This window comes from Lotus japonicus, chromosome 1 (genome assembly GCF_012489685.1).
Source record: "Lotus japonicus ecotype B-129 chromosome 1, LjGifu_v1.2".
Classification (NCBI taxonomy): Eukaryota; Viridiplantae; Streptophyta; class Magnoliopsida; order Fabales; family Fabaceae; genus Lotus; species Lotus japonicus.
The window spans coordinates 13,457,812-13,473,586 of record NC_080041.1 but is presented as its reverse complement, the minus strand read 5'-3'; positions in this window follow the sequence as shown (position 1 = coordinate 13,473,586).

The window sequence follows — 15,775 nt, the reverse complement described above, 5'->3', positions numbered from 1 at the left end:
TGGTAAGGGAAAATCAATACAAAGTAATTAGACTACATTAACATTTTTTGCTTTCCCTGCATTTTCAGCAGCCGCGAAGTATGCAACGTCGAAGCCTGAAGGATCATCAGGGCCGACCAAACCCTCGGGGGTGACCTTCTTGAAGGCTCCCATCCCGCTGAGATCTATTCCCTCATAAAGGTACTGGACCTGGGCTTTAGCGAGGAAGAAACCGCGGCCGCGCCCTTCCACAGTCTCAGCAGCAGCTTCGATTTCCAACCTCGCTCGAAGGGTTTTGGCTTCCAAGGCCGCCCGGGTTTCCGCCTCCGCAACGGCTTTGGTTTTTGCTTCGAGTTGGTTCCTCACCTCGGCGAGAGACTCGTTCAACAACGCCAAATCGCAACGCATTGTCTTTGGCGATACAAGCTGCCCTACTCACGGCATTTGCCTCGGCCCTCGCCTCCAACTCCTTCTGCAAGTCGCCCCGCTCGTCCTCCATGTCCTCAATTCTCCCATCACAAGCGGATAAGTCAGCCTCGTGACCGCTCATCTCGATACCCAAGTTGTTCAGCTTAGTTATCTGGGCTGTCACCTGAATCAACAACTTGTCACGCTCGTCGTACGCCTCGAGCGTGGCAAGACGATAACTCTCATCCTTCTGACGGAGCTCTTCAACTTCAACGGCAGAGGCCGAATCCCGGGATGACTGGGCAAAGAGACACCCCGCGTGCATGAGACTCGAGATGGCTTCTTGTGCCACACCATCAAGGTCAGGATTCTCAGCTCCTTTCATATTACCAAAGAAAGGATCAGTCAGCATAAAGTCGACAGGAGTGGGTTGCTGGTTTGAAGGAGAGCTCTCCTTCTCGTCAGCGTTCAGATGACCGACGGCGGGAGAAGAAGGGCGAGGGGAAGGTGAGACGGCAGGAGCTTGATCCTCGTCACTACGACTCGTTGTGTGGACTGGGGAGGCCCTGGGAGAGCCTACCCCAGCTTGTTGGGATGGATGGTCAGAAGGGAGGATTGTTTGAGGGAAATCAGAAGCAGCGCCCTCAGGAACACTTTGGGGTGAGGATCCTGTAAGGCCCAAGTTTTAAAGCTTTGGATAAGTGAATAAAATAAAAGAGTTTATTTGATTAAGATAAATTTGTGAAGGAAAAAGGTTCAGGAAAAGTCCAAGAATTTATCAAAACACCGATAAGAGTTATCGCACGACTAACATACGCTTAATCCTAGGTCAAAGGTATTAGTGAATAGTTAATTTACGCTTTAGGACACGATGGAAACTAATTCCAAAAAATCCTCAGAGAAATGTTAGAACTTCTCTTTTCCGTCCTTAAACAATTATTTCGATGCGAAATCCTGGAAAGTACGAACGTCAAATTCCAATTCTCGGAAGTTTGCCGAAACGGAATCCCTGATAGTTCGAGAAAACCTAAGATCGACAGACGATGAAGACTTTTTCTATTCGGAGCTGCAAAAGAAGATTCCACCCGCGTTCTCCTATTTCTCTCATCATTCCTAATCTTTCTTCAGAAGGAAGTTTTCTCATCCGACGATCACTGCAAAAAGTAGTTTTTCGGGATAATCCGACTTACACCGACTTATGCCGATTTTGGATCTTTTGGTTTAAGTCCAAGAATCCTGTTTTGAGTTCTGGAATTCTGTCGCCAGAACCTATCTTAGAATGTGCAGAGGAACATGCAGAAAAAATCGGAATCGCAAAAAAAATCATTTTTCCGCATTTTCCAAAATCTATAAATAGCTCAAAAATTAGATTTTTGCCAAAAAATCACCCATTCCCTCCCCCAAAAACCGTGAGCAGCTAGAGAGAAAGAGAGGATCCGGATTTTTGCGAATCTTTGCCCGTTTTCTTCACCGATCGTTGCTAATCGAAGACCTTGAGGTAGGTAAACTATATCTCACTTCTGATCGTCAGATCTGTCGACTTTTTCCATGTTTTTCTGAGCTCAAAGTTTGGAGCTTTTTGTAAAATTGTCCAAATAGCTTGATTTCAGTGTCTAAACTTCTTCCCTGCATGCTCCTGAGCGTGTTCTGCGGATTAGATTTTGTCAAATGTCGACGAAATGCCGCCGGGATCAATTTCTACCTTAAATACCCATTTTTCGGTAAAGTCGCAACCTTTAAGCTCTAATCTATCGACTTGGCTTAGTGCTAGTAGGATTTGTCGTCATAAACGTCGTTGTGGACGTCTCCATCCAATCTGTTTTTCAAAAATCCAATTTTGAAATTTTGAGCTAAAAATAATGACCAAACTACCCCTATATCAGTTTTCGATCCGAAAATTTTTCCGAGCTTAGAACCGTCTTAGTTACGGCGTATGTTAACCTAGGAACCAAGTTTGATCGAAGAAAAATCGACCCTCCCAATTAAGGAAAGTGGCCGAGAGCTATACCAAGGGGGGAGGCAATCCGACTTTTTCGAAAACTTGTCTTAACGCGTTAGATTGTCGTACCACAGAGTTTGTAATGTACCGTGTAACCCTAGGACTTATTGCTTCTGAGTTTCTGACTCAATGTGTTGATTTCTGTGATTTTGGCTTAAGGTTCTTTTGAGGAGTTTCCTGGAGATCAAGGCGAGGAACGTGAAGGAGGTTGTGAGGAAAACGCTGGAGGAGTTACAGGTGAGGGCTACTCTCTGAATTACTAGATAATGCTTTAGGTGTCGATGAAATTCGACTTGATTTATGTGTTATGCACCTAATTGCTAAATGTCTGAAATGATTTCTGAGGCTTCGGCCGAACTTGTTGAGTACTTGATGCCATGATATTGTGTGCTAAATGATTCACATGCTATGTGCTACATGGTTAACTTAGGATGTGTTGGAATATGCTGTTTATGCCTATTGGTTGAGCTGTTTCATTGATGCTATTCCACTCGTGCCTATGTTTCTGGAAAGTGAGGATTACGGGCAAGTCATGCCGAATTTTTATGAGATTTTGAGAGAGTTTGAAAGGACGAACGAAGTTCGGACCTTGTTATATTTTAATGGATCGAGACCTTCTCAGAAATTAATTGGGATTATGGGATCCATGAAACTCATAGGAAGTATCATAAGACTAAACGAAATCTATTTTCTCAAAGAAAATTCATAAGACATTAATCAATCTCTAAACCCCTTGAACAATGATAACAACTTTAGATAAGAGCTTAGAGCCTGAATATTAGTCTTGAAGATATGAGAAGTGTCGTCGAGTCCAAGTTTTGAGGAACTTACAAGTTTTCGAGTATGTTGATACTCTTTTGCTCGATGAGCAGGTTAATGTTTGGCTATCTAAAGTTTAGCCGGAAACTATGAGTTTCCAAGTACAATCGTACTCTTCCGCTCGATGAGCAGTTTATTGTTTGGCTATCTAAAGTTTAGCCGGGAACTTTAAGTTCCAAGTACTTCGGTACCTTTTCGCTCGATGAGCAGTTTATTGATTGGCTATCTAAAGTTTAGCCGGGAACCATGAGTTCCAAAGTACATTCTTCTTCTTTTGATTAATTCATTTTGTCGCAGAATCGACATTTGCCTTAGGGTATTCTTTTTAGAGACTTTAAGTTATTTAGAACACGTGGCGACGTGTCGGGTGAGGCCGGAGACGTTGTTTGGCTAATCACTTGCATTCATGCACTCATTTTGAGGTTAATACACGGCGTGATACCGGACCTCGGTGGATTCCAAAATGGTCATAAGACCCGGATTTCCATATTTAGGACACTACGGTGGTCCTTAGTAGCAGACGGAATGGCAGACCTACGGGTTCACTGCTGATCTGACTACTTTTGTGTGGTGTAAGAGGCGCCCGAGCGGAATGGTCCCACTTTGGCCGGTGTTAGGGCTGACTCGATGGTGTCCATCCTTCTTCCGGAATGCATTTTGTTACCCAGCATTGCATTTCATGCAACATACATGCTGACTTAGTTGCTGAGTGTGATTGGTACCTGTTTATCCTACTTGAGGCATGCTAATTGTTATTATGATCTTTATATTCATTGTGATATATGCAACCCTAGGATGTTATCCCTAAACGTATAAGCCTGAGAGGCTAAATAATTATTACCCTATATATCTGGTTTTATTATTTATATAATTCTTTGGAGTTGACCCTCGCGTCTTCTGTGTGTGTTTGGGCGGACTACGCCATTGTCAGTTGAGTATGGCGGACCGGTTCACGATGGTTCACCCTTCAGGGGAAACTAGGTTGAAGAAGCTTGATCAGGAGGACTACGGTTCAGGGGTGGTCGACCCCGCTGGCCACCGAGCGACTTACTCGAGATGGGATTAGTGTAGGAGTAGTGTCGATGCTCTGACCGTCATGCTTCAGTTTTGGGGACAGGGTAGTTTCCTACCGGTAGCTTTTTGTGTGGTTTCCTATGGAGATCACAGAGAGCTGGTTGGATTTAGGGGGTCTTTTCTTAGGCCGCTGGGCCAACTTGTTCTCAGATTTTGAGGTTTAGTGTTGCGGACACAGTATTTTTACCTTGGTTTGTACTTTTGCCTACGGGCGTTACTCTCTTTTACTTTCCGTCACTGGAGGTTTACTCGTGACGTGGTTTACAACTTACAGTGGGGGCTGTAATCATATTGTATATTAGTTCTGTTATCTTCGTTTTAGAGTTTCATCTCTTTCTGTCTTTACTTACATTATCGAAAAAAAATAATTCACGTTTTTCCGCTTAAGTTATTTCTTTGGTTACTAAAGTGACCCCACCGAAATCGGGGTGTTACATTTGTGGTATCAGAGCTTGTCGAGTCTTTCGGGAGTCTTTGGGGAATAGGTCTTCTGTGCTAGGTTGTGTGACTCTGCAAAGAGTAAAAATTGATTGTCTGCCAAGCGATTTGTCGCTTAGAATTGATTGAAGTTATTGCTTAATCATATTGTATAGTATGTTAGATGCTATCCGATGATGAGTACTAACTGTTTGTTTGACTAAGCATAGGATGGTAAGCCCTGACCGTATGGCGAAGGCAATAGCTACCATGATTGAGGCAATGATGAATCAGGCTACTGAGGATGCTTACAGACGCGCTGAGGAGGCGGCACGTGAGCAACCTCAACCGCTAATCGAGGCGTCCCAGTACCAGCAAAGTAGGTTGGACCGAGCTGGAACTGGAGGACCAGTGAGGTCAGGTTCTCAGGAGTACCGTCAGTTGGGGCCGTATCAGCATCCGAAGGAGAGGGGTTTTACCCCAAGCTCTTTTAAGCCTTCGACTCTTGCCACTCCAGGGGCAGGAAGCCAATCGGCACATCCTGAGGTGACATGTTTCAGGTGTGGAAAGAATGGACACTATGCTAATGCATGTCTGGACCAAGGGCCTCGATGTTTTAATTGCAACCAGATAGGGCACTTGGCCGTGAACTGTAGGACGTTCCAAGCGGGACCGTCTGACAACAAGATGAAGGGTAAACTTCCTGCCAAATCTAAAGGGGCGAGGAAGCAAGTAACGTGTTACAGGTGCAAGAAGGTGGGGCACCACTCTAACAAGTGTCCAGACGGGAGACCTCTATGTTTCAACTGCAATCGCCCGGGGCATCAAGCCAAGGATTGCAATGTAACCAGGGTTGAGCCATCTGTGCCTACGGTAAGAGGAAGACATCCTGCTGCACGGGGAGGAGTCTATGTCTCGTGCGGCGAGGGAGCTGACGGACTAGTCAGAGGAGAGCGCACAAACGATGGTAACCTTCTAACTATTCCTTCTCATTCTAGTATAATACGCTCCATTACTCTCGTAGCACATGCGACGCACCAATTTTACTTAAATTGTTTAAGCATTGACTTTATAGTTATTACGCCTAATAATACTTTATTTGACCGTTGCTCGTGTTTAAACTATAGAAGTTACACGAGGTTCAGAATAACACGTTAAGCCTAGAAAGTAGTCTTGCACCGATGCGTTTAACAAGAAGCTAGAAGCTGAAGGATGAATCTCAGGGAGATTCCGTATGGATAGTATATGTATGATGTCGAGAGTGTGTAGTTCCGTAGCGGCATCATTGAGGATTTAATATCAAGATCTCTGTGACTACTGGATGTTAGGAACTCATCGACTGTTCCAGTGGGTTTTTCTAAATCTTCACCTTCGATGTATTAGGCCTGATCAACTTAATATTGAGGGGGTGATATTCGGAATCAGAACTGGCAATGGACTTTGATGGATGGATTGGTAAGATTAATTTGATTGGATCGAGGATTAGTGGAGTCGGGAAGTAAAGTTTTTGTTAAGTAATTGATTTCCTTTGGGGAGGAGTTATAGTTTAAGAAATGGATATTCATTTAAGAAGTATTGAAGAATTAAAGGACATTTGAGGTCCAAACGTGGTGAAAGTTTAGGTTTTAAGTCTATGAATTCTTGTCTTAAGTGCGTAGGACTCAAGGTTTGTCAGGTTTTGATCGAGAGACTAAGTATCGGATTGATGGGAGAACGATCTAGTTACGGAAATAAAGAGTTAGTATTAAGATTAATACTTGAGGTTGTTATATGTGGACAAATTTCTTAGAGTCTAAGAGTGAATGGAACTTTGTTATGGATTCCGATATTGCATACTGGGGTTAGCAAGTGAATTTCACTAAGTTAAGTGAGGATTTAAGGGTTAAGATTGACCTTGGGAGGTGAAAATCATGTTCGAATCAGAGATTTAGTGGTGTTGGCATTAATGATTGTAGTTAAACCTCCGAATGTTGAGGGATCGGATGATAAAATGACTAGTTAAGTTTCCTGAGGTACAGCTATGGTTTGATCTTCTAGGGAATAAGTTCGGATTTGGGGGAAGTGTTAAGGATTTTAGGTAATTGTAAAGTGGGTTGTGAATAAGTGAAGGTTGGTTTTATGGTTCGAGTAAGGGAAGTCTCAAAAAAGGGGAGATGACAATAATGGATTGTAAGATATTAAGATGGTGATTAGCTTATAAGTTGCTGATGAATGGATGTTAAAAGGGATTGGGTCTAGCGATGCACAAGGTATTAAGACTCACGTCGAGTTTTACTTTGAGTGATGAATAAGTAGAAGATTGATTTCGTGGTGCGAATGAGGATAGTTACGAAGTTGGGAGTGACGTTAAGGGACTAGTAGATTCCAAGGGAATAGTTCGTCTATGAGGTATAGAGCGATCGAGTTAAGTTTTGAATCATGAGTAAAGATCACGAGGACAGGTTGAACATCCACTATGGAATGGCGGAGGTGTACTGAGTTTAAGCAGAATTTTTGGACGAACAAAAGTAAAGGATCAAGTGGTTAAGGTTGTGCAATTGCACGTAGCGTCAACCAATGTTATTTCCAACATAGAACCGACACGAGTGGTCGAGCAGGACGACATAGAGCTTAAAGTACTTGTTTGACCAGAAGGAGTTGAACATGAGACAACGACGCTGGATGGAATTTCTCAAGGATTACGATTTTACCTTACAATACCATCCTGGAAAGGCTAATGTCGTTACTGATGCATTGAGCAGGAAGATGCATATCTCATCAATGATGGTTAAGGAGCTGCAACTGCTGGAACAATTTTGAGATTTGAGCTTAGATGTGAGAGCATCTGAGGGAGAACTGAAGTTTGGGACGATCAAGATCACCAATGGATTGATGGAAGAAATCCGAGACCAACAGTTACAAGATGAATTTTTACTCGGAAAATAAGAATTTAGTAATTCAGGGTAAGGACCCGGAATTCAAGGTAGGGAGTGACAATATCCTGCGATGCAAGGATAGAGTGTGCGTACCTAACAACCCTGACTTAAGGAGGTTGATTATGGACGAAGGTCACAAAAGCAAGTTGAGCATTCACCCTGGAAGGAAAAAGATGTATCAGGACTTGAAGGTGAATTTTTGGTGGCTAGGGATGAAGAGACAAGTGGCAGGATATGTAGCTGCATGTTTAATCTGTCAGAAGGCGAAGGTGGAACATCAGAAATCTTCAGGTATGCTACAGAGCTTGGATGTACCTCAATGGAAATGGGATAGCATATCGATGGATTTTGTCGTGGCGTTGCCAAGAACTCAAAAAGGATATGATTCGATTTGGGTAATCGTGGACCGATTGACTAAGTCGGCTCATTTCATACCTGTGAGAACTACGCACAACGTGGAGAAGCTATCAGAGATATATAAAGCTGAGATTGTGCGACTTCATGGTGTGCCAACAAGCATTGTTTCCGATCGAGACCCGAAGCTTACTTCACATATGTGGAAAGCTCTTCATGAAGCTTTGGGGACGAGGCTGAGATTAAGTTCTGCTTATCATCCACAGACTGATGGACAGACTGAGAGAACTATCCAATCATTGGAGATTTGCTACGAGCTTGCGTGTTAGACAACAAGGGCAGTTGGGATACCCTATTGCCACTGATTGAGTTCACATACAACAACAATTTTCATACGACCATAGGCATGGCACCGTATGAGGCTTTGTATGGCCGCAAGTGTAGAACGCCTTTATGTTGGTATCAAGATGGAGAGAATTTGTTAGTAGGACCGGAACTTCTGCAACAGACAACTGAGAAGATCCAACAGATCAGAGAGAAGATGAAGGCTTCTCAGAGTAGACAGAAGAGTTATGCAGATCAAAGGCGCAGAACCTTAGAATTTGAAGAAGGAGACCATGTGTTTCTGCGAGTTACTCAGATTACAGGAGTTGGTCGAGCAATCGAGTCAAGAAAGCTTACGCCAAAGTTCATTGGACCTTATCAGATTACTCGTCGTGTAGGACCGATAGCTTATCAGATCGCACTACCGCCTTTCCTATCAAACATTCACGGTGTATTCCATGTGTCACAACTGAGGAAGTATATTGCTGATCCGACACATGTCATCGAGTTGGATGACATTGAGTTGAAGGATAACTTGTCTTTCGAGACACCGCCAATCAGCATTGGTGACACAAGGATAAAGCAGTTGAGGGGAAAAGAGATCGAGTTAGTGAAGGTTATCTGGAACAAGGACACCGGTGCTGCGACGTGGGAGCTGAAGGAAAAGATCAAGGAACAGTATCCAGAACTTTTTACTGAACCATAAGTTTCGAGGTCGAAACTTTCTTTTTGGAGGGTAGTAATGTAAGGCCCAAGTTTTAAAGCTTTGGATAAGTGAATAAAATAAAAGAGTTTATTTGATTAAGATAAATTTGTGAAGGAAAAAGGTTCAGGAAAAGTCCAAGAATTTATCAAAACACCGATAAGAGTTATCGCACGACTAACATACGCTTAATCCTAGGTCAAAGGTATTAGTGAATAGTTAATTTACGCTTTAGGACACGATGGAAACTAATTCCAAAAAATCCTCAGAGAAATGTTAGAACTTCTCTTTTCCGTCCTTAAACAATTATTTCGATGCGAAATCCTGGAAAGTACGAACGTCAAATTCCAATTCTCGGAAGTTTGCCGAAACGGAAACCCTGATAGTTCGAGAAAACCTAAGATCGACAGACGATGAAGACTTTTTCTATTCGGAGCTGCAAAAGAAGATTCCACCCGCGTTCTCCTATTTCTCTCATCATTCCTAATCTTTCTTCAGAAGGAAGTTTTCTCATCCGACGATCACTGCAAAAAGTAGTTTTTCGGGATAATCCGACTTACACCGACTTATGCCGATTTTGGATCTTTTGGTTTAAGTCCAAGAATCCTGTTTTGAGTTCTGGAATTCTGTCGCCAGAACCTATCTTAGAATGTGCAGAGGAACATGCAGAAAAAATCGGAATCGCAAAAAAAATCATTTTTCCGCATTTTCCAAAATCTATAAATAGCTCAAAAATTAGATTTTTGCCAAAAAATCACCCATTCCCTCCCCCAAAAACCGTGAGCAGCTAGAGAGAAAGAGAGGATCCGGATTTTTGCGAATCTTTGCCCGTTTTCTTCACCGATCGTTGCTAATCGAAGACCTTGAGGTAGGTAAACTATATCTCACTTCTGATCGTCAGATCTGTCGACTTTTTCCATGTTTTTCTGAGCTCAAAGTTTGGAGCTTTTTGTAAAATTGTCCAAATAGCTTGATTTCAGTGTCTAAACTTCTTCCCTGCATGCTCCTGAGCGTGTTCTGCGGATTAGATTTTGTCAAATGTCGACGAAATGCCGCCGGGATCAATTTCTACCTTAAATACCCATTTTTCGGTAAAGTCGCAACCTTTAAGCTCTAATCTATCGACTTGGCTTAGTGCTAGTAGGATTTGTCGTCATAAACGTCGTTGTGGACGTCTCCATCCAATCTGTTTTTCAAAAATCCAATTTTGAAATTTTGAGCTAAAAATAATGACCAAACTACCCCTATATCAGTTTTCGATCCGAAAATTTTTCCGAGCTTAGAACCGTCTTAGTTACGGCGTATGTTAACCTAGGAACCAAGTTTGATCGAAGAAAAATCGACCCTCCCAATTAAGGAAAGTGGCCGAGAGCTATACCAAGGGGGGAGGCAATCCGACTTTTTCGAAAACTTGTCTTAACGCGTTAGATTGTCGTACCACAGAGTTTGTAATGTACCGTGTAACCCTAGGACTTATTGCTTGCTGAGTTTCTGACTCAATGTGTTGATTTCTGTGATTTTGGCTTAAGGTTCTTTTGAGGAGTTTCCTGGAGATCAAGGCGAGGAACGTGAAGGAGGTTGTGAGGAAAACGCTGGAGGAGTTACAGGTGAGGGCTACTCTCTGAATTACTAGATAATGCTTTAGGTGTCGATGAAATTCGACTTGATTTATGTGTTATGCACCTAATTGCTAAATGTCTGAAATGATTTCTGAGGCTTCGGCCGAACTTGTTGAGTACTTGATGCCATGATATTGTGTGCTAAAATGATTCACATGCTATGTGCTACATGGGTTAACTTAGGATGTGTTGGAATATGCTGTTTATGCCTATTGGTTGAGCTGTTTCATTGATGCATATTCCACTCGTGCCTATGTTTCTGGAAAGTGAGGATTACGGGCAAGTCATGCCGAATTTTTATGAGATTTTGAGAGAGTTTGAAAGGACGAACGAAGTTCGGACCTTGTTATATTTTAATGGATCGAGACCTTCTCAGAAATTAATTGGGATTATGGGATCCATGAAACTCATAGGAAGTATCATAAGACTAAACGAAATCTATTTTCTCAAAGAAAATTCATAAGACATTAATCAATCTCTAAACCCCTTGAACAATGATAACAACTTTAGATAAGAGCTTAGAGCCTGAATATTAGTCTTGAAGATATGAGAAGTGTCGTCGAGTCCAAGTTTTGAGGAACTTACAAGTTTTCGAGTATGTTGATACTCTTTTTGCTCGATGAGCAGGTTAATGTTTGGCTATCTAAAGTTTAGCCGGAAACTATGAGTTTCCAAGTACAATCGTACTCTTTCCGCTCGATGAGCAGTTTATTGTTTGGCTATCTAAAGTTTAGCCGGGAACTTTAAGTTCCAAGTACTTCGGTACCTTTTCGCTCGATGAGCAGTTTATTGATTGGCTATCTAAAGTTTAGCCGGGAACCATGAGTTCCAAAGTACATTCTTCTTCTTTTGATTAATTCATTTTGTCGCAGAATCGACATTTGCCTTAGGGTATTCTTTTTAGAGACTTTAAGTTATTTAGAACACGTGGCGACGTGTCGGGGTGAGGCCGGAGACGTTGTTTGGCTAATCACTTGCATTCATGCACTCATTTTGAGGTTAATACACGGCGTGATACCGGACCTCGGTGGATTCCAAAATGGTCATAAGACCCGGATTTCCATATTTAGGACACTACGGTGGTCCTTAGTAGCAGACGGAATGGCAGACCTACGGGTTCACTGCTGATCTGACTACTTTTGTGTGGTGTAAGAGGCGCCCGAGCGGAATGGTCCCACTTTGGCCGGTGTTAGGGCTGACTCGATGGTGTCCATCCTTCTTCCGGAATGCATTTTACCCAGCATTGCATTTCATGCAACATACATGCTGACTTAGTTGCTGAGTGTGATTGGTACCTGTTTATCCTACTTGAGGCATGCTAATTGTTATTATGATCTTTATATTCATTGTGATATATGCAACCCTAGGATGTTATCCCTAAACGTATAAGCCTGAGAGGCTAAATAATTATTACCCTATATATCTGGTTTTATTATTTATATAATTCTTGGAGTTGACCCTCGCGTCTTCTGTGTGTGTTGGGCGGACTACGCCATTGTCAGTTGAGTATGGCGGACCGGTTCACGATGGTTCACCCTTCAGGGGAAACTAGGTTGAAGAAGCTTGATCAGGAGGACTACGGTTCAGGGGTGGTCGACCCCGCTGGCCACCGAGCGACTTACTCGAGATGGGATTAGTGTAGGAGTAGTGTCGATGCTCTGACCGTCATGCTTCAGTTTTGGGGACAGGGTAGTTTCCTACCGGTAGCTTTTTGTGTGGTTTCCTATGGAGATCACAGAGAGCTGGTTGGATTTAGGGGGTCTTTTCTTAGGCCGCTGGGCCAACTTGTTCTCAGATTTTGAGGTTTAGTGTTGCGGACACAGTATTTTTACCTTGGTTTGTACTTTTGCCTACGGGCGTTACTCTCTTTTACTTTCCGTCACTGGAGGTTTACTCGTGACGTGGTTTACAACTTACAGTGGGGGCTGTAATCATATTGTATATTAGTTCTGTTATCTTCGTTTTAGAGTTTCATCTCTTTCTGTCTTTACTTACATTATCGAAAAAAAATAATTCACGTTTTTCCGCTTAAGTTATTTCTTTGGTTACTAAAGTGACCCCACCGAAATCGGGGTGTTACAGATCCCGCCTCGCCCTTGGGGTTTGGTTCATCCTCGCCCACCATGCCTTGGCGAGGAACAAATGACTTGCCGGTTTCGGTTCCTTTGGCTTTCTTCTTTTTCTTTTTCAGCGGAGGGATCGTGGCTCTGGTCCCTCCATCCGTGCCAGGATCAGCCTCTTTGGATTTATTGGATACCTTCATCAGGGAAGGGAGAGCGTGTTGTTGTTAGAGCCCGGCGCCGGCTCGTCAATCTCTGGAGGAATGACGGCGTCAGGCGTTGGCTCGCTGGACCCAAGAGCAGCAATGTCTGGCGTTGTCCTGCCAGCCTCAGGAGAGGCAGTGTCGATTGTAGATCCTGACGCAAGACCGACCGATGTGGACCTTCTGACCTGTTTCTTTGGGGGAGGGATGGTGGTCTCAGCGTCAGCATCCACAGCAGCGCGCCTTCTCTTACTGCCGACGGTATTGAAGACGGGAGGAAACTCGAACGCTTTAGTGGCCAGGGCACGCTCTAGTTCGACCTTAGTGAAATTCATTCCTCCTAGGAGTGAGCCGAGGGTGTTCTTGCGAGCGGCTTCGAGCAACTGTGAGCACTCAAGGACCGGAAGCCCGGCAAGAAAGCTAAGGATGATTTTAGGCGGCTTATTAGCACTTTTGGTCCCCCAGGTTTGAAAAATGTGCAAACGGAGTCCCTAACGTTTGCTCCGTTAACCATTTTTTGTCCCTCTTCATTTTTCCATCCAAAAACTAACGGTTCTGGGGACAAAAATGTAATTTAACCAACAAAGATATTGGAAAATAAATAAATAATAAAAAACCCATAAAACATGGATGATGTTCTTGATCTTCATCAAAACTAAAATCCCAACTTTCTCATTTCATTTTTTCGTTCATTAGTCTGCATCAATTCTTAGACAAATTGTTCACAGATATGCTTTCCCTTCCCAACCTTTAATATGCTTCAACTTTTCTTCATAATTCCTCCCCCTCACTCTCTTACTCTGAAAACATAAATCAATTAAATTTTATTCAACTTCCAATCTTCAGAAACTTTAATCCATATCATTCAAAATTACAAGCATTGTTTTACAGCCAAGTATACTTAACCACGAGAGAAATGAAACTCTTCGTATCAGAGGGCCATCCAGTAGAACTCACTTCCATTTTTCATATCATGTAAGAGATGATTCTCTCATTCATTTATTGTTCAGATCATGTAAGATGATGAGAGATTTAGGGATTTGAAGTAGAGATTTCAGATGAGAATTTAGGTATTTGAGGAAGGGACCTCAGATTACGGATTTGAGGGATGAATTTATGTAGGATTTAGGGATTAATTTTAATATAAGATGATGATTTTTTTGGACTTCTATGAGTTTTTGGGTTTGAATGTGATAGATGAAGATGATGAATCTGAAGAACAACATTAATGTTTCTGGGTTCTTTTCACTTTTAATTATTATTCTTACTTAGTTGCACTTTTGGTCCCCAGAACCGTTAGTTTTTGGATGGAAAAAATGAAGAGGGACCAAAAATGGTTAACAGAGCAAACGTTGGGGTAGCGAAATGCTATTTTTAAACTTTAGGGACTCCATTTGCACATTTTTCAAACCTGGGGGACCAAAAGTGCTAATAAGCCATGATTTTATCTTCATTACTCAGTGACGCATCTGATGGCAACGGAACAACACGGGGGCTCTTGGTCTAGTAGAAAGGAAACAGGGCAGTCTCGTCCCGAAGGGTGAAAGCTTCAGGGTAAGTGGGATGCACGGTTATGCGGAAGTACCGACGCCCGGGCCCAATCTTGACGTTGCTCTGGTAGGGGTGGAGACGCTGTCGGCCCGTACGCGATTTCAGAGAAACCCACCCTGGGGTTTTGGTTTTTTAAAGACTTCGGCTCCACAACGTAGAAGTAAAAGAAGTGGGCGGTTTTTTGGTTCAAGACCAACGGCGTTGTAAAGAATCTCAAAACACCGAATGAAAGCCCAGGCATTCTGATGGAGTTGGCATGGGGCCACATTGATTTCCCTCATAACTTGGCGAAGGAAGGGGGAGAAAGGCAGTTTGATTCCCAGGTCGAGGAATAAGTATTCGCAGGCGTAAAAGAAGTTGGGTCTCTCCACGCCGTGGTCAACCGCACGGTACTGTCAGGGCCGGCGAATCGTTGGGCACCTCCCGGTGACCAGAATGTCTTCAAGAGATTTCTCGTAACAAAGCCCACCGGCCTGGCGGGTCGTCTTAGTAACGGACCCATCAGAGGACAGCTCAGAAGGCTGACAAATGGCCTCCTGAACGGGGGTTTTATCCATGAACTTGGGGAAGGTGGCAAACACCCTGCGCCAGAAGGCAGCGATTTCCCCCTTGCTAAGAGGAAGTCCTCTGGAGAGAGGAGGGTCAACTGGAGGCGGAGGTGCAGGAGCAGTGCTTCGAGATCGAGAAGATTTTTTAGTACGGCGGGGAAGTCATTCTTGCCAAGGGAAAAAGTGAGAATGAAGATGGAAGAGGGTGCTAGGGTGTCAATTTTAGCAGGTTATGAGGATTCCAGAAGTGGTGAATGATGGAGCAAGGGGGAGTTTAAAAGTTAGGGTGAGTAGCGGTTGGAAATCGTGTCCCATCGTGGCAAGATGAAATGATTACACAGGGGAACGTGAAGCGGATTTTGGGGGAACGGGAACGACACATTAAATGAAAAGTTGCAACGACTGAAGTTCATTGGTTTGAATTCAAATTGAAAGGCTTTATTATGATTCGAAGGGACATATCGGAGATAGCGGTTGAGATTTTACAGATTCGTTTACCTTTGTATTATTCCAGTACATTACATGTGGCTTACACGCGTCAAGACATCATGGTCCATGGTGATCACTGCTGAAGTGGGGCGAGGGGCCAAGTGTTGTCGCCACAAGCCCACTTGTGGACTCGTGGGTCCGAAGAAACTTGCTAAGGAAATAAAAGAAATTAGTCTTAGGCTTTAGTTATCAAGCCATTGGCAATTGTTTTGAGTCATTAGGCTTTAGCGTTAGTTAGTTTTCTCATGATCGTCGCCTCGGGTTTCTTCTTTAAAGACACACTCAGCTCTCATGCTTCGAGCTCGGTGTCTTG